At 42.5% G+C, this 26371-nt stretch overlaps 1 long non-coding RNA gene across 3 annotated transcripts; it reads right to left on the bottom strand.

Annotated features, from left to right (window-relative positions):
- Positions 1-3779: 3779 nt before the first annotated feature.
- On the bottom strand, positions 3780-18441 carry LOC117090955. Of its 3 annotated transcripts, none has more exons than XR_004440172.1 (3): positions 18284-18441; positions 18101-18189; positions 3780-4064 (listed from the first exon to the last, which is right to left on the bottom strand). It is a non-coding gene; the product is annotated as an uncharacterized LOC117090955 (long non-coding RNA). The 3 variants fall into 3 exon arrangements; XR_004440173.1 differs by lacking the exon at positions 3780-4064 and adding an exon at positions 16609-16691; XR_004440171.1 differs by lacking the exon at positions 3780-4064 and adding an exon at positions 17878-17963.
- Positions 18442-26371: the final 7930 nt, after the last annotated feature.

The following is a 26371-nucleotide window of genomic DNA, read 5'->3' as shown; positions in this document are numbered from 1 at the left end:
TTTTTTTTTTTCTTTTTTTTCAATTTTACTACTCTTTAAACAGGCTTTTAAACTTGGAGAGAATTTATATAAAATACAGATTTGAGCTTCTCTTTAAAATTAGGTGATCTGGCAGCTTTGCAGGCTTACGTTCCTGCATGGTCACATCTGGCTAGCGCTAAGCAGAAAGTGCCCTCTCAAGAAAGAATACACACTACAATTTGCCAGAGTCCTCACTAGTCCCTACTGCCTCACCGATTCTGAGGCTCCGTGTCACCTGTTATGTGTTGTTGCATGTGTGCTATTGTTTTTCTTATAGTTAAAAAAAAATCACTCTCTATACTCATTTCCTACCCAAGAGAGAACAACCTCAAGTTTATCAAGAGGATTGCACTTAGCTTGTTTCTCTTGCTTAAATAAACTTCCTTGTGCATTAAGCTCCTGAATGTGTGGTCCCTGGTTTCTCCCAAACCCTATATTTGAAGAAAATGAGGTTGAGAAAGAGGAAGAGACTGAAGTTTGGCATCATGGAATGAGCTCTGAGCTCAGTTCAAGTCAAGAGGACTGGAAGCCTTGGTCTAAAACCCATCAGTAAGCATGTGATGACTATATATACTCGGAAAGTTTGTAGGCTTACAGTCTCTCTGAGCCTCAGTTGGTCCATCCATAAAATGGACTCAAGAATAACCATCCTGCTGTAACAAGATTTCTTAGAAAAAAAGAATAACCATTCTATGGGGTTATTCTGAGGATTGAAAGATGTAAATCTATAAGTACTTTACAGACTATAAAAGTGTAAGGAACAAGAATAGTGTGCCTATCAGTGCTCTGAATGTTCTATTTTTATAGTTTGTGTTTAATTTGGGTCCCACAGCTCCTGCCATTGGTTTACCTAAATCCTTGTAATTCTGAAAAGAACTTTTAGTCTTTTAGACTTTTATTTGCTTCATCTTCTTTATGGGTAATAGAAAAGTTGTATTCTTGGATCTGTATCATCTGTGTTATTACTTACATACACAGATGTTTTTGATGCCTCTTCTAGGGAATATTTTTGTAGATATTTCCTGAGTTATTGAATCAGAGGAAAAAGCAAATGATCTCTTTCTATGGCTCAAAATAAGAATAATAGGTGATAGTTCCTGAGCTGTTACTATAGGCCAGGCATCATACAAGACAGACTCTTCACATTCATTTGAACTTCACAGTGGCCATATGAGGTGTGTCTACCAGGAATTCATTGCCGAGTAACTAAGTAACTGAAATTTAGCAACTTAAAAATTGCAATAAATTTGTGGTGCCTCATGTATAGTTTCTGTTGGTCAGGAATTCGGGAGTGATTTCACTGAGTGATTCTAGCTCAGGCTGTCTCATTAGGTTGACATCATCTGAAGGTTTGACTGGGGCTGGAGGATCCACTTCCAAGGTGTTTCACTCACGTGGCTGGCAAGTTGGAGCTGGCTGTCGGCAGGAGGCCTCGGTTCCTTGCCATGTGGACCTCTCCATAGGCCTTCTTGAATATGCTCCTGACATAGTGGCTGGCTTCCCCCAGACTAAGTGATCCAAGAGAGAGTGAGGCTAAGGCTGCAGTGTCCCTTATGGAAATCTCAGAAGTCACACTCCATCATGGCAGCAACATCCTATTGGCTGTGTAGTTCAGCCCTATTCATTTTCAAAGAAGACTACTTAAGAACTGAACTTTCAGGAGAAGGAATTAATGGAGGCTATCTTTGAGGCTGGCTAGCACAGCCTATTATTCTTATATTTAAAAGATGGAGTAACTAAGGTTTAGAAGGATTATGTAACTTGTCCAAGATCACATGGATAGTATTGGCAGAGCTGGGATGCAAATCCAAATTTGTCTATTTGAAAATATGCAAATGGAAGCCCTGAACCACTCAGCTCTACTGCATCCCAGATATTTTCAAAACTGTAAAGCACAGTGCAAATAATTCTACTATTTGATAGAACATTCCAGGAACAGGTATGATTTTATTGGTAAGTGAGAGATCATTCATTTACCTACTCATTCATTCATTTATCCATTTAACAAACATCTATGGAATGTTTCATTTTTGCTAGGATCTGAGATAAATGACTTGGCTAAAATCACATAGCTGAAAAATGGCAGAGTAGGTCACAAACCCAGGTCTGTATGACCCATAGTACTGTGTTCTTTCACCACCTAGACGGTTGCTTTGAACTTATTTTATATGTCTTCAGAGCATCTTGGTGAAGTCCAGAGAAGTGAAGTGACTTCTCACAGTCTAAGAGAACAGGCTTTAGCAAATACCAGATTTCTCCCTCAAAATGTTTCTATGCCCTAGAGCAGAGAAACATTCAGACCTGCAAGAAAAACTCAGCTGTTGTCATGATTCAGATCTTACATTGTTTGTTTAATGGGAATTAGGTCTGAATCTCTACATATTTGATATGGTCTGGACGTTTTGTCCCCACCAAATCTCATGTTGAAATGTGACCTCCAATATTAGAGGTGCGGTCTGGTGGGAGGTGTTTTGGTCATGGGGGTGGATCCCTCATTAATGGCTTGATACCTTCCTCATGGTGATGAGTAAGTTCTTTTTCTGAGTTCAAGCAAGATGTGGTTATTTAAAAGACTGTGGCACCACCCTCTTCTCTCTTTTGCTCCCTCTCTCACCATGTGACACATCTGCTCCCCCTTCACCTTCCACTATGATTGGAAGCTTCCTGAGGCCCTCACGAGGAGTGGCTTCTGGCGCCATGCTTCTTGTACAGTCTGCAGATCTGTGGGCCAAATAAACTTCTTTCTTTTGTAATTTACCTAGTCTTAAGTACTTCTTTATAGCAATGCAAAATGGACTAACATAATGTTCCAGGCACTAAGCAAAAATATTATCATGTTAGTGTTTAATGGGTATAGAGTTTCAGTTTTGCAAGCTGAAAAGCATCCTGGAGATAGACAGTAGTGATGTTTGCACAACAATGTGAAGGTACTTAATATCACTAAACTGTACACTTAAAAATGGTTAAGATGGTAATTGTATGTTATGTGTATTTTGCTACAATTTAAAAAATATATTGTTGCATTATCTAATTATGTCTTGAAGACAGCCCCAGATGACAACATGTCTTTTGGAAGAAGAAATCAAGGCTCAGAGATGCTAAATCACTTGCTCAGTATCAAATAGCTGAGAACCAGAGCTGGAGAATTGAAACCTAAATCCTTTCTACTAAAATACATAGTGTGCTTTTCTCTTGCTCCTAGTTTTGCAGCCAAAGGGAGGCCAGGTAACCATTTCGCCATTGCTAGGGCAGCAATTTATCAGTCACTGAACGCCTTGGGAGGCAACTGGCTTTTATGGTCTGCAATCAAGCTGGGGAGAAAGAGCTGAGGCTCTGGGCTCCTTGACCAGGGACAGCTGACTTCAGAGCAGCAGTCTGCAATGAGCTAGTTCTCGCAAAAACACCCCAGGTGTGCCTTGGCTGCACAGCTGGTATAATTAGCTAGCCTGGGAACACCACAAAAGATATTTACAGGTCCAACTGCTGTTCTCAAATATTTTCCTGCACCAGCTAGGCCAGATATTGTCAGTTTTTAAAACTCCCTGAGATTCTGGGATGATTTTTGTGTAATTCGTGTGTGGGAAGGGGTTGCATGTGGCAGTACCATTATGGGTCCAGGCAAGGGGCTGGGAGCTGACTTGGGGCTGTCCCAGTCTCCCTCCCTTGCCTTCCCAGCTCGGTGCTTGTACTTTCCACCTGCAGTCTCTTGCTGGGAAAAGTGACACTTTAATTCAGAACAAGTGAAAAGGAGGCTCCACTTGGCTTAATGAGAAGTGACCAGGGAACACATTGGATTAACCAAGGGAGACTGTAAAGTGCTGTGTAAATATCAACTGCTGGACCACTGTGGGTGGGAAGGCATTTGAGTCGGTCTGGAAGAGGCGCCAGCTTCCCGAGGTGAGGCTGAGTTAGCAGCTTTGCAACCTGCTGAAGTCTGGGACTTGGTAGGTGTTGTCTGAAACAGGCAGGCTCGTTCTGAAAGGAGTTTTCTAGCCTTTCTGGGCTCTGCAGGCGCTTCTTACTGATTTGCAGGAGTAGGAACCCTGATCAAGAAAGAGAAGAAGAAAATTTTATTTGGGGAAAACCTATCAGGAGCCAGGGCTTGTGCTGTGTGCTGTCACACAGAGGCGGCTAACAGCTTCAGAGCTGCACATGCCCACCTTTGAACCTTGCTTCTGTGTCTTGCTAGGTAACTGAACTTACATTTACCACTTAACCTCTCTGTGCCTCATGTTCATCATATATAAAAGGGGGTTAATAACATCTATCTGATGAGTTTGTTGGGGGAATTCGAGAGGATTAGCCCTATGCCTCACACATAGTCAACATCCAGTGCATGGAATTTGTTACTTCCATTGTTTATATTGTCATCTCCTGGGGTCATGATTCCAATGTTTATGAGGAATAACCAGTCACCAGTAGATCTAGAGAGATGCATGCAAGGTGGGTAATTTTCAATATTGATCACCTCTTTTTTTCTCCTACAGCAAGAGCCAGCAAACTTTTTCTGTAAAGGGTCGTATATTAAACATTTCTGGCTTTATGGGCCAAATGGTCTCTGTAGCAACTACTCGGCTCAAAAGCAGCTATAGGCTGGGTGCATTGGCTCACGCCTGTAATCCTAGCACTTTGGGAGGCCGAGGTGGGTGGATCACCTGAGGTTAGGAATTCGAGACCAGCCTGGCCACCATGGTGAAACCCCGTCTCTACTAAAAATACAAAAAGTATCTGGGCATGGTGGTGCATGCCTGTAATCCCAGCTACTTTGAAGGCTGAGGCAGGAGAATCGCTTGAACCTGGGAGCCTGAGGTGGCAGAAAGCCGAGATCACACCACTGCACTCCAGCCTGGGCGACAGAGTGAGACTCCATCTCAAAAAAAAAAAAAAAAAAAAAAAAGTCCGGGCGCGGTGGCTCAAGCCTGTAATCCCAGCACTTTGGGAAGCCGAGACGGGCGGATCACGAGGTCAGGAGATCGAGACCATCCTGGCTAACACGGTGAAACCCCGTCTCTACTAAAAAATACAAAAAACTAGCCGGGCGTGGTGGCGGGCGCCTGTAGTCCCAGCTACTTGGGAGGCTGAGGCAGGAGAATGGCGTAAACCTGGGAGGCAGAGCTTGCAGTGAGCCGAGATCATGCCACTGGACTCCAGCCTGGACGACAGAACGAGACTCCGTCCCCCCTCCCCCCCACCCAAAAAAAAAAAAAAAAAGGCAGCCTGCTGAGTTTGGCCTGTAGGTCATAGTTTGCAGACTCCAGTCTTACAGTGATTTATTGGACTCTTAATACCTGATCACTTTTCATTTTGTTTTACAGCTAGTGGTAAATGTGCTTGATGTTTCATTTGAACATAAGCTCCTTGAAGTCAGCATGTGTTCCAGAATCTCTCTCTCTCTCTCGTTTCTTTTTCTTTCTTTTTTTTTTTTTTTTAACAGTCAGGGTCTTGCTCTGTCACCCAGGCTGGAGTGCAGTGTTATGATCATAGCGCACTGCAACCTCATCCCCCTGGACTCAAGTGATCCTTCCACTTTAGCCTACCAAGTAGCTAGGACTACAAGCATGTGCCACTGTACCCAGCTAATTTGTTTTTTGATTTTTTTTGTAGAGGCAGGGTCTTGCTATGTTGCCCAGGCTGGTCCTCTTTGCTCAAGCAGTCCTCCCACCTCAGCCTCCCAAGATGCTGGAATTACAGGCATGAGGCTCTGAACCTGGCCCATAATTGGTTTTGTGTGTTTCTAATTTTCTCCAAATGAGGAACTCAATACATGCTTCCTCATTGGATTATCACTGTGGGAGGCTTCAGGACAGTGAAGTGGTTAAGATCACAGGAGTCAAAGTCATAAATGCCTAGGTTCAAATTTTGGTGACTTTGGTCAAATGACTTCACTTCTCTGAATCTCAGTTCTCCAACTATAAAAATGGAGATGCACAGAGTACCTATTCCACTGGGTTGTTGGAAAGATTGACTGAGATGATGAACATAAGATTCTTAGCGATGTGCCTGGCAAGTAAGCAAATACTTAATAAGTGTTAGCAGAAGGGACAAATCCCTGAACCAGAACAAAGATACGCCAGATACTCGATAAATATCTGTGCAATGCCGTTTATGAAGCCTGGGGGGAAGTCTCTCTCTTTCTCTGGGCCTCAGTATCCTCATTTGTGGACTGGTGATAAGAAGATGTGCTGTGGGACCGGAGTGAAGATGTAGTGAGACGGTGTGGTTGAGAACACTTAGCAAATCATACAGGTTCTCTGATGACACAGCTACTTTTACGGGTATTGTCTGCAGTATCCTCTGTCTCCTTTTTATCTCCTTAGTAACCCCCAGCCCTCAGCTCTCCCTCCCCTAATTCTTTTTGACAACGGTTTATCTACCTTGGTGCTATTGACATTTTGGGCTGGAGATTTGTCTGTTGTTTGGGGCTGTCCTGCGCACTGTAGGATGCCGAGCAGCATCCCTGACCTTTACCCACTCGATGCCAGAAGCACCCTCTACCTCCACCAGTTATGACAACCAAAACTGTCTTCAGACGTTCCCAAATACGCCTGGAGGGAGGTCAGAAATGCCCTCTGCTCTGGTTAAAAGCCATTCCTTTAGTACAAGCCTAATGCATATAGCAAGGCAAAATTTGGAAGGAGGAAGAGGTGTCTGGGGCCTTCTGTGCTGCAGAGACACATGGAGAAATGGTTACTCCATCTGCAGAGACTTCGCAAAGTGTGGCCTCGGACAAGTGTCTTAACCTCAGACAAGTGTCTTAAGCTCTGCAAGCCTCAGTTTCCTCATCTGTGCATTGGAGTAAAAATTCCCACACCCCAGGGCTTGTGGTGAGGACCCAGTGGAGGAGTATAACCACACTGAAGACTGAATAAATCATAACTATTCTTTTTATTGTGTCTTTTGTTATGGTTATTGAGGTATGATAAAGTTCCCCTCTGCTTCTTGAATTTCAGATTTCATTTCAGCATTCATAGCACAGTTTGCAAACTGAAATGAATAAACTGGATTTGACCTTCAGATATGTTTTATTTGGCCTTCAATGTGATTAAAAAATGTTTGAATTCTTAGCTTACATTTAAATGTTGGGAGATTTTTATCTAGAATTCCAGATTTGGGGCTTTTCCTAAAGAAGTGGGGAGTTGGCCAGGGCTGGAGCTGGTACGTGCCAACCCCTTTAGATAAGGTGTGTGCTCTCCTGTTCCTCCAAAGCCTCACCAAGCTCATTTCAACTTAACTTTATGGCATTTTCCTTTTGATTCCTACAGGTATTTGAGTTTGCAATCCCTCAAAATGTTTTTGGAGAATTTTTTTTCAAGGGCCTCAGAGTTGATGATTCTTATCCAAGTTTTTCTATTTCTTTCTTTAAAGCTGAGCCACTTGTGAGGTAAGGGTATATCACTTTCGATGCTCCACCTAACCTCAATGTTCCTTTGACCTTCTGACTCTTGACAGGGAGCCAAGGTGGGACCATCTCCAAACCATCCTGTCAGTCTGGGGTGCTTTGCGGGGGTTTGAGTCTCTGCCACCCCCATCCTGTTATATGTTCCCATTTTCCTGACCCACGTCCTCCCCCAATCCAATCTTCCCCAGCGAAACCAGAACTGTCAGCTTCTCAACAACTGTTTATCAGACACGAGGAAATAACAGCTTTTAACCGTGCTTGAAGACTGTGATCAAATTCCGAACCATTTCCAGAAGTGCCCCTTGGGACCCAGGGGGAGACGTGATTTCCATGATAACAAACTCTTTGCTGTCTCCCATCTCCGGCCTCTTGGAAAGGAAGCAGATCTTACCTCCCTACGGTGCTAGAGGAAATTTAACTACAAAAGCTGGCAGAGGTGACATATACAGAAACAACAGCATCACCTTGGTGGGGACCTGTAATCAAATGTGCTGTCCATGACGGCAGATATAATGGAGAATCTTGCAGCCCCCTTCCCTCCAGACACATCTTCCAGGTTTGCCTGAGCCAGCGTCCAAAATGGAGAGATGGGGGAGCTATGATTGGAAGAAAGACTCAAGTTCTTTCCAGACAGGATTATAGCCTCTCCTTCACACGATCTTGGGACTTAAGTACTTTCCTGAGAATTATTAAAACACTAAGTAGACAAAAGAGAAAACAGAAAATGAAACTAGGAAAGGCTTGGGAGGTAGGGAAGAGGCTTCCTTCATTTAAAAAAGATGATACATGCAAATTACTTACAGGCTCTGATATCAAGAAAGCACTCCATATTTGTGATATTTATTATCCTCTGATTGGCTGTGCCTCAGAGGCTACAGTGATAACCATGTCAAACTTCTACTGAGTTCTTAATTTATGTTCATGATCATTTTAAATTCTCACAACAATTATCTGGGCATTGTTATGGCCATCTCAGAGATAAACTGAGTCTCAGACTGGTTAAGCTTGCTGAGGTCACAAAACCTATTAGCAGCAGAATTTGGTCCCAACTCCAGTCTGTCTAATTCCAAAGTCCACGGTCCTATTCTACCACACTACACTGTATGTCCTTATCATAGTCTGAGTAGAATCAGTGTTAAGTCTGTAGGGAGATGTAGAAGAGCCTGTGAACTTCTGAAGTCAATGGCTATATCTACCTTATCTGTCGTTTTATCCCTCAAGCCTAGCGTAGCACCCAGAAACATAGAAGGTGCTCAATAAATATTCATGGGATTAACGAAAGAGCAATGATTAATTCAAATAGATGTATTTTTATCGGTGGGCTTTCAGGCAGGGTAAGGAGATGTGTTTGTATTGTAATTGTCTGTTTAATTGTCTTTCTCTGCCTCTTAATTGTGAACACCTGTTTCTGTGATGGTGTCTGAATTCATCTGTTAGGGCTGCCATAACAGAATATCACAGACTGGGTGGCTTAAACAACACAAATCTATTTTCTCACAGTTTCGGAGGCTGGAAATCTGAGATCAAGGTAACAACAGTTTCATTTCTTCTGAGACCTTTCTCAGAAGTCAGATACTTACCTTGTAAGATGGTGATAAGTGCTAAAGAGAGAGTGAGAAGAAAAGCAGATATCTTTGGTAGAAACATGTTTCAAATTTGAATGTAAGATGATGTTATAAAAGCATGGGTCCCTGTCCAGTGATGAGATCTTGGAGGGAGGCTTCCGACTATGGTGAACCACCACACTCCAGATCTACCTATACACACACCCACCCATCCACTCATCTGTCTACCTGTCATCTATCCATCATTGATCCATCCATCTATCCCCTCATCCACCCATGTATTCATCCATCCAAGTATTTTACTCCTTGACTGGAGACAGCCATCTTCTCACTGTGTGCTCACATGGTTATCTCTCTGCACTTGAATGTATCTGGTGTCTCTGTCTGTGTCCTAATCTTCTCTTCTTATAAGAACACCAGTCATTTTTAATTAAGGCCCACCCTAATGACCCCAACTTTAACTTAATTATTCCTTAAAGACCCTGTCTCCAAACACAGTCACATTCTGAGGTACTGTGGGTTAGGGCTTTTAAATTGGAATTAGGGGAATAGAGTATATAATTCAGCCCATAACAATGTCTGTTTTGTTCACTTTCATATTTCCAGAACTTCACAGAGGGTCAAGTGCACACAGTTGGATAAGTAGGTTTAATTAATGAATGAAGGAAAGAATAGAAGACAGAAAAATGGATACAGGATGGACAGGTGTCATATGGATGGATGCATAGATGGGTGGATGAGGGGATAGATGGATGGACTGATGATAGACAGATGACAGGTAGACAGATGGGCGGATGCATGTGTGTATGTATGGGTAGATCTGGAGTGTGATGGTTCACCGTAGTTGGAGGCCCCCCTCCAAGATCTCACCAATGGACAGGGACCTATGCTCGTATAACACCATCTTACATTCAAATTTGAAACACGTTTCTACCAAAGGTATCTGCTTTTTTTTTCTCTTTAGCACTTATTACCATCTTACAAGGTAAGTATTTTACTTACATATTTTGCTTATTGCCTGTCTCTCCCAACTAAATCCATGAGGACAGGCAGGAGCTTTTTTCTCTCTTAAAGTTCAGTGTAAACATCTTTATTATTTGCTTATTTATTTATTAGAGACAGGGTCTCACTCTGTCACCCAGGCTGGCTGGAGTGCAGTGGCACAATCATAGCTCACTGCAGCCTTGAACTCCTGGGCTCAACTCCTCCTGCCTCAGCCTCCTAAGTAGCTAGAACTGTAGGCATGCCCAGTTGCCTGTCTTTTTTACTGTTCTATTCTTAGAACCTAGAACAAATTAGTCACACAAGATGTATTCAGTAAATATTTGATAAATGAATGCATGAATAAGCTGACCTCCTCCTATGGCCCCCATCTGGATACTTCAAGAGCCAGTGGAAGACTTTCCTTTTCAAGAGGCCTTTTCTGACCACCCAGTTTGCAGTAATCCTCATGCTTCCCCAGAGGTGGGAAGTGTGTTGGGCTATTCTCATCAGGTACTAATTATGAGATCTTGGAGGGAGGCCTCCGACTATGGTGAACCACCACACTCCAGATCTACCTATACACACACCCACCCATCCACTCATCTGTCTACCTGTCATCTATCCATCATTGATCCATCCATCTATCCCCTCATCCACCCATCTATTCATCCATCCAAGTATTTTACTCCTTTACTCATTTACATCATTAATATGCCTTAATTGGTAAAACAGCTTGTATAACTACAAAATACAGATTCAACCCCACCCCAAAATGGAATAAATCTAAGTATCTAGGTGCAGGACCCTGGATAGTCCTCCCCCAGAATATTCTAAATTACATGGTTCTCTAATCAACTTTGAGAAACTGTGTAATGGGGAACCTGAAGTCATAACTGCTTGAGAATTTAGTCAAGTTTTATGTCTTTATTTCTTGCAAACAGCCACCTGGTAACTTTCCCTCTATTTGTCTTAGAAGGATTTGATTTCCTCTCATAGACATGTACAAACTATGTCACATGGAGACCTTTTCTGATTACGGACAGTGGAGTGGGAAAGGGAGTTGAGCCCCCACAGATTTTGAGAAAGTCCACATCCTTTGGTGCTTCTGTTAAAAAGTCTTAAGTGTGGGAGCTGTTACCTTATAACAGAAGTGAACAAGAGACCAGGTTCTCAGGGCAAAGGTTGCAGGTCCAAGGGCAAAGGCTCCAGGGTCCAGCTGATTTATTTCCTTGCTTTTATTAACACATTCCCTCTCTTCCCCACCCCCTACCCATGGGTTTACAATGTGGGTGGTTGTGGTATTATGTTGGGAAGAGGTTAGGGAATCTTTCACTGGGGAAATAGCACTTTTTCTTCTTTGTTGTCTTAGATGTGTTTGGAAACTGACTAGGAGCTCTTATTTCCCTCTTTCTCCTCCTCCTCTGTCTCTTCTTTTTCTGTCTCCTCTTCCTTCATTTCCTCCTTCTCCTTCCAACAGCTACCATATATTGAGCCCTTAGCATAGGCCTGCCTCTATATCAAAAGTTTTACAAGTATTGTTCCATTGAATCCTTAGGACAATCATTTGAAGTACAACTATGACCTTCCCCACTTCCCTTTGTTGTTGTTGTTGTTTTGTTTATTGAGACTGCGTCTCGCTCTGTTGCCCAGGCTGGAGTGCAGTGACACAAACTTGGCTCACTGCAACCTCTGCCTCCCAGGTTCAAGTGATTCTCCTGCCTCAGCCTCCCAAGTAGCTAGGATTAGAGATGTGCACCACCACACCCAGCTAATGTTTTGTATTCTTAGTAGAGATGGGGTTTCATCATGTTGGCCAGGCTGGTCTTGAACTCCTAACCTCAAGTGATCTACCTGCCTCGGCCTCCCAAATTGGTGGGATTACAGGCATGAGACACCGCACCTGCCCCCAATTTACTTTTAAGGAAGCTGAGGTTCTGAAAGGTGAAGTCACTTGCTTAAGGTTACACAGCTTGTTACAAGGCAGAAATAGGATTCAAACTCAGTTTGTCTGATGCTAAGCAAAGCTTATGCCTATAACTGTGACACAAAGACAAATAAATCCAAATGCCTACATGAGAGGCTTAGATGACAAGGAGTGGTGGAGACTGTGGCCAACTGAAGAATTCCTACCCTGGGTAAAGGAGGCTTCTGCTACCCATCTCCATCTGAATATTGCCAGGTGCAGGGGGTTGGAGCCAGTCTTCTGATTTTTCAAGATTAGCTGGAAATCCGAATCTTTATGCAAAAATCTCTTGCATAAAGTTTTTTTCTCTTTTAAATGTCAGCAACTAATTGATTTTTTAATTGTGTAAGTCAAACATGCCTACAGATGGAATTTAGCTTGAAAACTACCAATCTGTGACCGCTGCTTGAAACAACCACTAGAATGCAGCTCCCATGGGCATGGAGCTACAATCCATGACATCCATCCATTGGCCCCAGATTCTGAGAGTCAGATTGATCTTTGTCTTCTTGTATGTTATCTGCTGACTCACAAAGAGCTATGGCTTCTGTAAAAGGAGAAGACCCAGATACTCTCAAAATAATATCCTGTAGAGCTGCATTGTCCAGTATAGCAGCCATCAATTACACATGGCTATTTATATTTAAATTAATTGAAATTAAATAAAGGATAACATCCCATTTCCTAATGTCGCTAGCCACATTTCATGTGCTTTGTGGCCACTATGTCAGGCAGCACAAATCTAACACATTTTCTTCATCACAGAATGCCTTACTGGATGGACAGCCCTACTGAGAATCAAACTCTGGACCCATCCCTTTTCTCTGCCTTTTATCTCCCATAAAATACCTCTGCAGGCTGGGCACCATGGCTCGTGCCTGTAATTCCAGCACTGTAGGAGGCCTAGGCAGGTGGATCACGAGGTCAGGAGTTCAAGATCAGCCTGACCAATATGGTGAAACCCCATCTCCACTAAAAATACAAAAATTAGCTGGGCATGGTGGCACACACCTATAATCCCAGCTACTCGGGAGGCTGAGGCAGCAGAATTGCTTGAACCCGGGAGGCGGGGGTTGCAGTGAGGTGAGATCATGCCACTGCACTCCAGCCTGGGTGACAGAGTGAGATTCTGTCTCAAAAACAAACAAACAAAAACACCTCTGCATGCCCCACCCTCCCAGGGAAATATCTGCTAGTGACAAAGTGACTCACCTGGAAAGAGAAAAGGAAATAATCTCATATATGTTAATGGGAGAAAGCTAGTTGATCAGTCCACCTTCCTCTCATAGTAAATATGGACATTATTAGTGTCCTTCTGGAGACTTTTTCCTGTGTCTCATTAGTTCAGAAGAGTAATTCTTGGAAAGCATTTCAGAACAGACAGATGAGCAGCAAGCCCTTGGAAATGATTTTTGAGGATGCACAGTGCCAGCTCTCTACCCTTGGGAACTCCCACCCTCATGCTGTATCTACTGCTGCTTCTGCAAGGACATCAGTGTAGTAAGTTAGTCCATGTTAGTCCTAGCTCAGTGATGGGAAGGAAAATTAAATGGAGGCTCTCAAATGCATCAAAGAGGAAAGAGTTCTTGGTGGGAATGTAGAACAGCTAATAAAAGAAGACAAGCTTGAAATTAATGATGATTCAAAAATGCCAGAGTTACCAAGGCTTTTTAAAGTAGTCAACGAGAAAGACAAAGTGCAGAAATTGGAACATTTACCAGACATGAAGAAATTGCAAGAATAGTTATCAGCCAAGAAATAATTAGAAAAGACTTGGATGAGCTGGGGCATCTGCAAGGTTGGCAGAGGGTAAGGCATGGATATAAAGTGAAACTGCCAAATTGCCCCATGATTCAGGACCTGGGTGGGTGGGGAGCCAGAGTATTAGGGGAAAAGGAAGCCAGAGGAAGGGCTATGTTTGCAGAAAGTTGTCTTAGGATAGTTACCTGGAATTGTAACAAGAAGACTTAATGAAGAATTGAAGTGAGCAACATAGAGAAGTAAACCTTTTCAGGGTAGTACAAAACTAATCACAGGAGACACGAAAGACTCGGTCAGATGGAGATCAAAGTGTCACCTTTATTATTGATTTAAACAAAAAGCTCTACTGGAGGACACAGCTTGTGAATACTCTCCTGAATTGAATTTATCCCTCACTCCAACTTCACCCAGACCAGTAGGACAATGCCTGATCCTCTAACCTCAGAATGCACATTTTCTGCAGGCAAGTGGATCCCAAGAGAGTGATGACTTAGATGAGTGCTTTCAGTTTCTTCTTCCAGATGCGCCAATCAAGGGGGCAAGAGGTCAGGAATGCCACTCTATTGGAGGTCCCTCTATAGAGAAACATGAGGAATGGGGAATAAATTCCTCCTGTTCCATCCCCTTCCCCAACAACATCAGATTTTTTCAAGAAAATGGTATATTGAATATGAGAAAATAGAAATTGTGAAGTCATCAGAATTTGAGGAAAATATATAGGGCTGCCTGGCTGCCTGGAGTAGTCTCTCTCTCTCTCTCTCTCTCTCTCCTCTCTCTCTCTCTCTCTCTCTCTCTCTCTCCCCCCCCCACCCTTGCCATCTCACCCTTACTCTTTTAGTTCCTCATTACTAGATTTTTACATGAGGGGACTTTATACTGAGGTCCTGACTCAATCAACTTCTTACTGCATCTGCTTTTCTTGGATTATCACATTGACTCTATGGGTTAGGTACTATTATCTCTCCATATTACTGATGGGAAAACTGAGGCTTAGAGATACTAAATATCTTGTCTAAGTCACTCAGCTAGTAGGTTGAAGAGCCAGGATTTGAACCAGGCTTGTGCCCTTGTCCACTCCACTCCACTGCTGCCTCGGGACAGACAGAGAACCTGACTGGTTCAGCCTCTTTTTTGTTTGTTTGTTTTCATATCAGACCATGAGAGAAATGTGTGGGTCCACAGGCATTTGGAGACTTGTCCTATTCAGTGGCAACTAGAAGCCCCTCCCTTTCAGTGTTGCCTGTTACGGACACAATACAAGCATTGGATGTGTAATACAGACACAACACAGGCATTGGATGTATAATACAGACACAACACAGGCATTGGATGTGTAATACAGACACAACACAGGCATTGGATGTATAATACAGACACAACACAGGCATTGGATGTATAATACAGACACAATACAGGCATTGGATGTATAATACAGACACAATACAGGCATTGGATGTATAATACAGACACAACACAGGCATTGGATATATAATACAGACACAATACAGGCATTGGATGTATAATACAGACACAATACAGGCATTGGATGTATGATACAGACATAATACAGGCATTGGATGGTCAAGAGGGCAGCTCTAAAGTCAGATATATCAACATTCAAATTCAAGCTTAGCCAGTGACTTGCTATGTGACCTTGAGCAAGTCACTTCTACTCTTTGGGACTCAATTTCTTTGCCTATAAAAGGGCATTTTTCCCATTTATAAGAATTCAGTGAGCTACTGAGTGTTAATACTTAGCAGAGCAAATGTGGAATGAATGCATTTTGTTGTTGTTGCACAGGAGTCAGAATAAGGAAGGTTAAACTTTCCATTGTTTGCCCAATTATGACAAACCTCTTTGGGCCGCTGTGTTTTCGCCTATGGTGTTCCTCTTACCTACATTGTTCTTCCCTACCCCCGCCAACTCCCCCAGTTCGATGACCTCCCCCTTGTCCTTCAAGACCACTCATCTTTTTGGAGCCTCCTTAGACTCTCCCAAGCAGAATAAGATACTGCTTGTACACATGTCTGCTAGGTCCTTCTTCCTTTTCCTATTAAATATTATGATGAGCTGGTAACTTGCCTGTCTTCCCAACTCCCAACTATGCTAGAGCTTTTAAAAACTCTACTAAGTCTTTATTCTTTTTCCTATTAGAATGTTTTTGGTTTTGGCTTTTTTTTTCTTTTTTCTTTTTTTGAGATGGAGTCTTATTCTGTCACCCAGGCTGGAGTGCAATGGCATGATCTTGGCTCACTGCAACCTCTGCCATCTGGGTTGGAGCAATTCTCCTGCCTCAGCCTCCCAAGTAGCTAGGATTATAGGCATGTGCCACCATACCTGGCTAATTTTTGTATTTTTAGTAGAGACAGGGTTTCACCGTGTTGGCCAGGCCAGTCTTGAACTCCTGATTTCAGGTGATCCACCCACCTTGGCCTCCCAGAGTGTTGGGCATGAGCCACTGTGCCCGGCCTAGAGTTCTTAAAGTATGATTTTACAATAATATCACAACTTGCCTGTCTCCCCAGTTTCCAACTAGGCTAGCTAGAGCTTTTCAAAACTAAAGAACCATGTCTGGTTCACCCAAGTGTTCCCTCATTTCACTTGGGCAACATGTTAAATGCTCAAAAAATGTTTGAGTAAATGGATATTTAATGTATTAGTTATCTATTTCTGGTTAACAAATCATCTTCTAAGACAACATACTTCTGATCTCACACTCTGTGGGTCAAAAGTCTGGGTATGTTTTAGCTGAGTCCTCTGGTTCTGGGTCTCTCACAAGACTCAGCCAGGAAATATCCATTTCACAGACTCGCTTATGTGGTTGCTGGCAGGACACAGTTCCTTGCAGTTGCTGGACTGAGACCTCAATTCTCAGTTGAATTGTTGGCTAGAAGCCTTCCTTGATTCTTTGTGATATGGGTCTCTCCACAAAGCATTTTACAACATGGAAGCTGCCTTCAATAGACTGAGAGCAAGAGAAAGGACAAGAAAGAGTGGCTGCCAAAAGAGTGCTAAACAGAAGAGAGTCATGTTTCTTGTAACCTCATCGTGGAAGTCACGTGCCATTACCTTTGTCATACCTTGTTCATTAGAAGCAAGTCACTATGTTCACCCTGTATCAGTGGGAAAGGATTGCCCAAGGTTGCAAATATCATAAGGCAGGGATCACTGGGAGCCACATTGGCAGCTGCTTGCCATGCTTAGCAAAGCAGAGGGTAACTGAAAGGAAAAAGAAGAAGGAAAGGAAATACCAAAGGGAGAGGATGAGGAGGGGACAAGGAAGAAGAAATAGTGTTATCCACACAATGGGTAGGTTCTAGCACTTGTTGGGTGATGGCCCAATGACCACAATCAAAGAGGATTTGGCAAGGGGATTTTATTACTTGCAGTAAATGAAGAAAACAGGGGTGATAGCTCCCAAAGCAGTGCCTTCCTGAGCTGGGGGCTGAGTCAGGTTTCATAAGGATAGGGTAATGAGATGTGATCTGATTGGATCTTGCAATGAGGTGATGCCAAGAGGAATGATCTGACTGGCTTCCACCATGGGGTGATTCCAGAGCTCTATCTGATTGGATCTTGGATTCTGCTACATGGTGTCCATGTCTTAATTCAGTACCTGCTCCTTGGTCTGAGCACTTAGGTTCCCCTTGTGGTTGCATACTTGGTTTATCCAGGCATGCTAATGTTATGTGACCTTCAATCTGGGAGTCCATGGCAGCTAAAAAGAAATGACTCTACAACTTTGTTACATAACAGTTGACTCAGATTGATCTAGTGCAGTTACAGTAAGAAGAAAGAAGAGAAAGGAAGCAGCAAGAAGGAGATCAGTCATAAAATACTATGCATTTGCTATATTTCCAGTAAGGTGATTTGAGACACAGATGCCATGACATGGCCCCACCCCATGGGTGTCTGTCAAGATGAGAAGCCAGAAAATACACATAAGGGATGATTATTGGCAACTCAGGGTCATGGGTGGGGAACACTACATGGTTCACCAAACCTTAAGTGTTATGAGATTAAGATTAGGGTGAACTTATTGGGCCTGGTGTGCTGAGAAAGCTGAAACTTGAACTGGGGCTTGTAACATGAGTATATTTGGGATAGAAAAACAGAGTGAGGAACAATGTGGGAGACTGCTTAGAGGTGAAAGACTTCTTAAAGAAAGGGGACTCCAAAATACCTGCCATGGAGGATTCTAGGAGGGCATCATTGGGAGATGAGATTGCAGAAGCAGATGGAGATCAGGTTTTGAAGGCTCTTGAGAGTCTGTGAGATAATTTTGAACTCATTTGGTGGACAGCTAGGAGACTGTGAAGGTGGTTGAGTGGAGGCAGTGTGAGGCAGGGGTAAGCACAGAAATTTGGAATCAGGAACACTGGCTTTCCAATCCCTCTGCCACTTACCAGGTGTGAGAAGCTCTTTGGTCAATGTAAGTTCTCCAAGACTCAGTGTCTTCATCTGCAACATACTAATGTCTCCTTCATGGGTTTTTCTGAGGATTTAATAAATAATGTATGTAAAGTACTTAGTGTAGTGCCTGTCACATGATGAGCTCTCAATGATAATAATAAAGTTATTATTGTTACCATTATTATTATTTCTGAGTTGGGAATGGGACACATGGAGAAAGATGGAGAATTTTTTAAATGTCAAAGTCTTCCTCTTGGTGGCAGGACATTCATCTGGCCCCTTCCCTTGTCTCTTCTTGGTTGTACACCATGACAGATGAGCAATAGGGACTTAAAAGTGACAGATGTGTCCATGTAGGACAAAGAGGGGAGGGCCAGAGGGAGGTAGGGTTGAGGAATGACCTCACAATGCCTGGAATCATGGTCAATGGAGCTGCAGAGGTTGAAGGAACTGTCTTCACAGAAATGTAATTCTGAGGCCAAGCCAAGGGCAGACTTCCCAGAATTTGCTTGGGGCACTGGTCCCGCAATTCTCATTTGGAGCTAGTGGCCTGATGTGGATTCTAAAGACAGGAGGGTCCTTGGAGGTCAATGGGATGGACATCCCTCCTTGTACTGTGTTGTTATTCCTTGAAGGAGGTTGCTGACTTGAGCAACTGGATTAGGGACAGTTGGGAGGGCCTCGGACTCAAGTAAATTAAGTTCCTGAGCTCTGTGATGGTGAGGTTCAGTCCTAGGTGAGTTGGGAAGTAGAAAAAGTTTGTTTTCTTTTTAAACTCCTCGTTTTGCACCCCCAAATTCCTTTTTATTCAGATAAAATATCTTTCCAGCTATGTCTCATGCTGTAATTCTTTCCTCTCTTCTTCTTCCAGTGAAAATTTACCAACCCTGGATTACATTCCCTGCAATTCTGCTTTTTACTCATTTCATAAAGCAGTGGCTCTCAGACTTGTGAATTTCAAGAACTAGTGCATTTTTCGTGTTGAAACTTCCACATTGAAATATAGAGAGACAGTGATATAGGGACAGATACAGAGATACGGATGTAGCTCAATGTAGAGATTGCCAACTCCTTATTCTTTCGAATACCTTTAAAAATTGTTCCATAAATGACATGGTTTTTATAAAAAAAACTCTAAACAAATAAGAATAGTCTCAAATAAAAGGCAATCCTTTAAATATAATAATTTTAGTATTGTAAGAAACTCTCTTACATCGACTTTATTTTTTTGCACCAAGGACTATCATTTAGAAACTGCCATCATAGATAATTTATGCCAAGGTGTTAATGGCTTGATAACATGTTCATTTAGGAAATATCCAGCTCCTCCTATGTGTCAAGCCCAGTGTTAAATGCTGAACCTGTGGAGATGGAGAAAACTGGGTATCTTGAGGTCAAACAATTTAGTCTGGTTGGGAAAACATTTATAAACAATGATGCTGATACCAATGTAATACCTCAGAGTGTGTGGGCTTTTCTAACAGTTTAGACAACATTCTTTAAGTGTTCAGGAGGGCAAGATGCAGAAAGCCTCATGACTAAGTAGGAGTTAAGGGAGGGCATTGCAGGCAGAAGGAACTGCCTGCTAGAGGGTGTATGTTAAGGGCTGTCATTTATCCAGGAGTTACAGTGTGCTGGGTGCTTTAATGTCACCTCATTTCAACTCAGCAACAACTGTATAAGATGGATATTGACTCTCATTTTATCACAAAGAAGGTTTAGGAGGGGGAAGTCACTTGCTGAAGATCATGTAGTAAGAGATAGGCATGGGGTTTGAATCTAGCCCTTCCTGATGTTAAAACCTATGTATCAAACCACCCCAGTGATGTCCTCCAAAAGCTTTAAACGGCTCTCTGATCTTATCCATACCCACCTGTACTGCTGCATCCCCCATACTGCTTACAAGAAAACGAAACAGGAAATAAGAGACGGAGTTAAATTGTCAGTAGGTAGGGTTGCCAAACAAAATATAAGATGCTCGTTTAAATTTGAATTTCAGACAAACAATGAGTCCTTTTTTTTTTTTTTTTTTTGAGACAGAGTCTCACTCTGTTGCCCAAGCTGAAGGGCAGTGGCACGATCTCAGCTCACCACAAGCTCCGCCTCCCTGGTGAAAGTGATTCTCCTGCCTCAGCCTCCTGAGTAGCTGGGATTACAAGTGTGTGCCACCATGCCCGGCTAATTTTTGTATTTTTAGTACAGACGGGATTTCACCATGTTGGCCAGGCTGGTCTGGAATTTGTAAACTCAAGTGATCCTCCCACCTAGGTCTCCAAAAGTACTGGGATTACAGCGTGAACCACAGTGCCCAGCGGAGTACTTTTTGTTTTTTAGTATAAGGGTATTCCAAATGTTACATGGGATATACTACACTTTAAAAAATAATCCTAGTTCACCTGAAATCTAAATTTAACGGGTGTCCTATATTTTTATTTGCTACATCTGTCCACCTTTTCAACAGGACAACACCTTTGCCTTTATATTCCAACCAGAACTTTCAAAACCTAAGAGTAATTTACACAAAAAAGTTTCTGCCGCCCACGAAAACCCAAGTTCTCACATTGCTGAATTTCAATGAAGCAAGATGGATTTAGGTTAGACCCCTCCTCCAGACTCTCAAAAGTCTTTCTGAGCAGTTTATTCGTTTTGTTCAAGAATATGACTTGCTGTATGGAGAATGTCATGGAACAGACTGGTTTCCAATGTCGCGATATCCATGGAAGAAAAACCTTCCCAACTTGAGAATTCCACAGTCCCATGGGGGCTTTTCAGGGTCTGTCACCCCCATCCCATTTTCTCTCCTAGTCTAAGAAGCTGAAGTCCAGCATTGCCTCCCAGCTTGAGAATCGCTTTGTAGGCACTGGCACACCTAACCCATTGAGAGCGGGGAGGGAGTGCACTTTCAGAGCACTTAACAGTGACAAGAGCTTTCCTTTATTCTCTTCTCCCTGCTATTTGACAAACAAAAGAGTTGTTTAATCACAGAAAGCAGACAAGTAGAGTTTTTTTTTTATCTTGAGCCATTCACTAACGGGATCAAATTTGGGTTGCCTTTGAAGAAATGAAAAAGAGTGGCTTCTTTTCCTTCTTCTTTCCTGTTCCATCAGCTTCGAAAAAAAAAAAGTCAGCAATTATTTGAAGAAAAAATGCTTACGGACATAGAAAGTTCTCTATTGGTTAGAGATGCAAAATCAAACCTTTGGGCTAATGCTATCCAAGAAGCTGTTCAATATGTTTTTCTTCTTCTTCTTTTTTGTTCTACTATGTTTTTGCAAGCCCTCTGATGCAGGGCTTCACATTTTTTGCCATCTGTCTTCCTGGGGCTGCCTAGAATGGGGCGTTCAATAGCTAGGTTAATCTAAAGGTTTCTTGGAAGTGTAGGCTAGTGTACAGTAAGAATGAAATATAGTGACAGAAACTTTGCATATGTTGCCTCATGTAATCCTCACAATAATACTAACAGATAAATATTGTTCTCAGCACTTTATAGATAAGGAGACAGGCTCATGAAAGTTCAGGCTAGATGAGGTAACATGAAGATTTTGGGGAGTCTTGGCCTTCGGGTAAGAGTTAGAACAAGGAGGCTGATTCTGCTAATTTGACATCCACTGAAATACTCCATTGACTCACCCTAATTGAACTCTTTGCCTTCAGAATTACTCATCCTTACTCTAACAATATTAAACCCCAAGCTGCTATTGTAATGTGGGTAGTATTTTTTCTCTTCTCTTCACATGGGATGATGTAGAACAAACGAAAGTCTTCCCACCTTCCTGACAGCTCAGAAAGAATAAGCAAAATAGAGCAACATGTTCATTGAAAATTAGATATCAGGTTCTCCAAGAAAAAAAGAAATAGGAGAGAATAACATATTGGTGCTGGTCAATGATGGGGTCCATTGACCACTTTGGAAAAGTCCCAGGATTCTAGCACATGGACTGCGCCTGCTCACTAAGTGACTGAAAACATCCATATAAAGCCACCAAGGCGGGTTTCGGAAACCTGCCCAGTACAGTCAATTCCCTTCTGCAATTCTTTTCCACCGTACTATGGGCAACGACCTACTGGTCTACAAGGGTCATATCCTCAAATACAAAATGACAAGTTGGATCGGGAGTAAGATTAAGGTTGAGGTGGAGACAATTCAGGTGGTAATGATCAGCTGTGTGAATCCACGTTTTTATTCAAATATTCATGTAATCACTCAGTAATATTTATTCAGGCCCCACCATGTGCCTGAACCTGTTTAGTGTGTTGAGATTACAGCTATGAACAAGACAGATGTTATCTGCCCACAAGGAGTATTTACTAGTAGATGACGGGAGTGCAGATAGCTTTGAGTGATGAATTACATTATGTATTATATAATTATAACATGTGACAGTTGTTTCAAACAAGCTCTGGGTGTGTGTAATGGGAGGGGGGCTGATGTCACGGGGGAGTCAAGCTAGTCTTTTTCTAAGGGGGCAGATTTTGAATTGAGATCTGAAGGATGAGTAAGAATTAGCTAGGTGAGATGTGGGTGGCAGCGGGGGTGAGAATGAACGTCCCAGGCAGAGACAACTGCTGTGCAAAGATTCAAGGGGGAATAAAACAAAAGCGTGGTGAACTGTTCTTCTATCACCGCACCTTCTACCCCAGTGTTGTGATATTCTGTTGCCTGCACAGAATGAGCCTAACAATGGAGACTCCCAGGGGTTCTTATCTATTTGCGGATCTAAAGTCCCTTGGAGAGTCTGATGAAAACGCAATAGTTTTATCCCAGGATAATGCACATAGACATATAAGCACAACCTTTTCAGGGAGTTTATTGACCCCATAGACCTCGGGCTTCAAAACGAAGTACACGTGCATGAGTGGGACATTGGAGCCCCTTGTACTTCTCCAGACTCTTCTCCGGCTGCATCCCCATTTCCAACACTCAGGAACTGAGCTACTTCTGGGAAGAGACTCTGTTCTCTCTGACTCTTGTGTTAGCCGCCTATTCTCTCTCCTCTGCCTGAGAACCCCTCTGCTTCCAGCCACTCTTCTGGGGCTCACACTTACCTTTAAAGGCTCAGCTCAGCCATCGCTTTCTCCAAGAATTATTTCATAACTCCCTCAGACTGGGCCAAGGATTCCCCTCAAAGGCCTCCCCCACTAAAGTTATCCCTCTGAATTCTGTGCTTCCCCTGTTTCATGGTTTGTCCCCCTCCTACTGGACTGTGAACTCCTTGAAGGCAGGGGCTGTGGTTATAACTAGACCCTCAGTGCCTAGTATAACACTGTGCCCTCAGAGATGCTCAGTAAATATTTCCCGAACGAATGAATGGAGTGTGCTAATTCTTATCCCCAAACATTCACTTCCTAGTCCCAAAGCTTGGATTCCTACGTGACCCAAACTCCCCTGCAATGTGAGAACTGAGCCTCCAGCTGACTCCCCATCAAGGGTCTCTAGTTCACGATGATCATTATTCTTAGGCCTTCTATTCCCATCTCTCTGAGCAACAGGAGCTACTGTGAAGTTATTCGCATCAACTAAAGTCCACGCTACAGCAACAGGTCGTTTGCCTCTTGTAGGAAACTTTGTAGGTTTACTTCTGTTATTGGATCACTCCGTTTACTCCAGCACCCAGTGAACATCTTAAACATTAACATCTAAGGACATTATTACTTCTTACTGACATCTACCACACACTTAATCCAGATCCTACCAGCCCTGGGGTAGTCTTTTTTAAAAACTTTGTTCCTCAAAGTGTGGTTTTGGCATCAGCACACCCTGGGAGCTGGCTAGAAATGTGGAATCTCTGGCCCCACCTCTGGCCTGCTGAATCAGAAATTACATTCTAATAAGATTCCCAGGTGATTCTTGGAAAGCACTAGAACACAGTTTCTCAAATTTGATGCAACTTGGAATCATCTGGGGAGCTTTAAAAAAGAGGGGGACAGGCATGATCTCAGATCAAATGAATCAGACTCTTTGGGTGTGAAGCTCATGCATCAGTGACTTTAAAACTGTCTAGGTGATCGAATGTGCCACCAGGGTCCAGAAGCATTGGGATGAGATGATCTACCAGCATCAGCACCATTATGATATCAATTCCTATGAGATAGGTGCTACTATTGCCCCATTTGACAGATATGTAAACTGAGGCTCAGAGAGGGGTTAACTCTTACCATAAGTGACAAAGTTGATAAGTGGAAGAGCCAGGAATTTGCATCCAGGTTTGCAGCCTCCATCCCAAATCCACACTCTTCACAAGCAAGTTTTCTACCTCCTGCTGTACTAAGGCTTGAGTTTATATCATGGGTGGGCATCTTATTCCTCCAAATTTTGCTTTTCAGCTATTTAGAAGCAAGCCTTTCTTTCCTAGGACTAGCCCAGAATTCTGAAGTCAGAACATTCTCATCAATTTTCATTGCTTCCTGATTTCTCCCAAGATGTAGGTGCCTTCCCTCAAGCACTTGAGCACAAGTGTTCTAATTTTATTCCTATCCATTTCTGGACTTATTTCTTCCACACTATTCTGCCCACCCAGTCTCTTAGGTTGGCAGTTGTAGAGACATGAACATTTTTGTGCTTGGTCCAGTACTGGAAAAACTGACTGCAGAAAATGAGACTCTTCTGCCCAGGGGATACCCAGAGCCTGTCACTGGCCTTGATCGTGATTCTCTGGTTTCTCCCCTCTATCTGTTATTATCCACTGAGATTGACAGAAAGTCCAGGAGTCCTGTTACAACTCTACTGCCTCCTCAATGCTGTGTGACCTGAGAAAGATCCTGCACCCACTCCAGGCTTCAATTTCTTGACAGTTAAAAAGAGGGTTCAGTTCTTCAAAATGTTAACCATAGAATTACCACATGATCCAACAATCTCACTCTTAAAAGAATTGGAAGCAGGGACTCAAACAGATATTTGTACACCAATGTTCAGAATAGCATTGTTTACAATAGTCAAAAGGTTGAAGCAACTCGAGTGTTCATCAACTAATATACAGATAGGCAGAATGTGGGATATCTATACAATGGAGTATTGTTTAGCCACAGAAAGGAATTAAGTGCTGAGACATACTATGGTGTGGATGAATCTCAAAAACATTAATTTTGGTAAAGTAAGCCAGACACAAAAGGACAAATATTATATTACTCCACTTATATGAAGCACCAAGAATTTTAAAAATATATAGAAAGGGAACATAGAATACAGGTTACCAAGATCTGTGGCAGGGGGTGCTTGGAAGAGAGGGGAGTTATTATTTAATGATAGCTTGTTTTGGATAATGAAAAAGTTCTGGAAATGGAACTGGTGATGACTGCACAATGTTATGAACATATTTAATGCCCTAGAGTTATACACTTAAAAATAATTAAAATGGTAAATTTTATGTCACATATATTTTACCACAACAAAAGATGCAAGTATAAAGATTAAATAGGTGAGTCTATAAGGTTAGTGATCCTGTAAAGTTAACTTCAACTTTCTAGGCCTAGGTAAGAAGCCACTTATTTTGCTATTCATTTCTATTTTTATTTTATTTTAATTTATTAATTACTTTTGAGATATGGTCTCACTGTTACCCAGGCTGGAGTGCAGTGGCATGAACACAACTCACTGCAGCCTCCACCTCCTGGGCTCAAACAATCCTCCGCCTCAGCCTCCTGTGTATCTGGGACCACAGGCATGTACCACCATGCTGGAGTAAATTTTTTATTTTTTGTAGAGATGGAGTTTCATTTTGTTACCCAGACTGGTCTCAAATTCCTGGGCTTAAGCAATCCTCCAGCCTCAGCCTCCCAAATTGCTGGTATTACAGGCGTGAGCCATCATGCCCAGCTTTGTTTTAAATATACTTACTCAGTCCTCACACCGCCTCCTTCTGGGGCTGGCGGTATCACATCCAAGGCAGTGTTCCAAATGCTTACCTCTGTTCTAATATGGGTCTTTCTCACCAATCTGTGGCAATGGGAGGAAAACACAGTATGGACAATGCTGGGAGCTTGTCAGCAAATGAGATTTAGTCCATTTAGGAGCAAAGTCTTTAATTCTGAGATAATGTCTTTCACTTCCCTACATTTTGGGTTTAAAATGTATTTCCTTTTGTGAAATGATCATGATAATTTACGACAGTTGATTCTCCCAAAAAATTGTCTATGCTTGACAGAAAAAGTGACAGCCTCTATTTATTTCATGTATTTACATTTAAAAAGTTATGCTTATTTGTGGAAACCCAATATCCAGGGACATTCCTTCTAACTTGGAAAGAGTCAATATCCTGAGAAGGATG

The sequence above is a fragment of the Trachypithecus francoisi genome, unplaced genomic scaffold (assembly GCF_009764315.1).
Source record: "Trachypithecus francoisi isolate TF-2019V2 unplaced genomic scaffold, Tfra_2.0 Lachesis_group11, whole genome shotgun sequence".
Classification (NCBI taxonomy): Eukaryota; Metazoa; Chordata; class Mammalia; order Primates; family Cercopithecidae; genus Trachypithecus; species Trachypithecus francoisi.
This window is presented reverse-complemented; position numbering and strand designations above follow the sequence as displayed.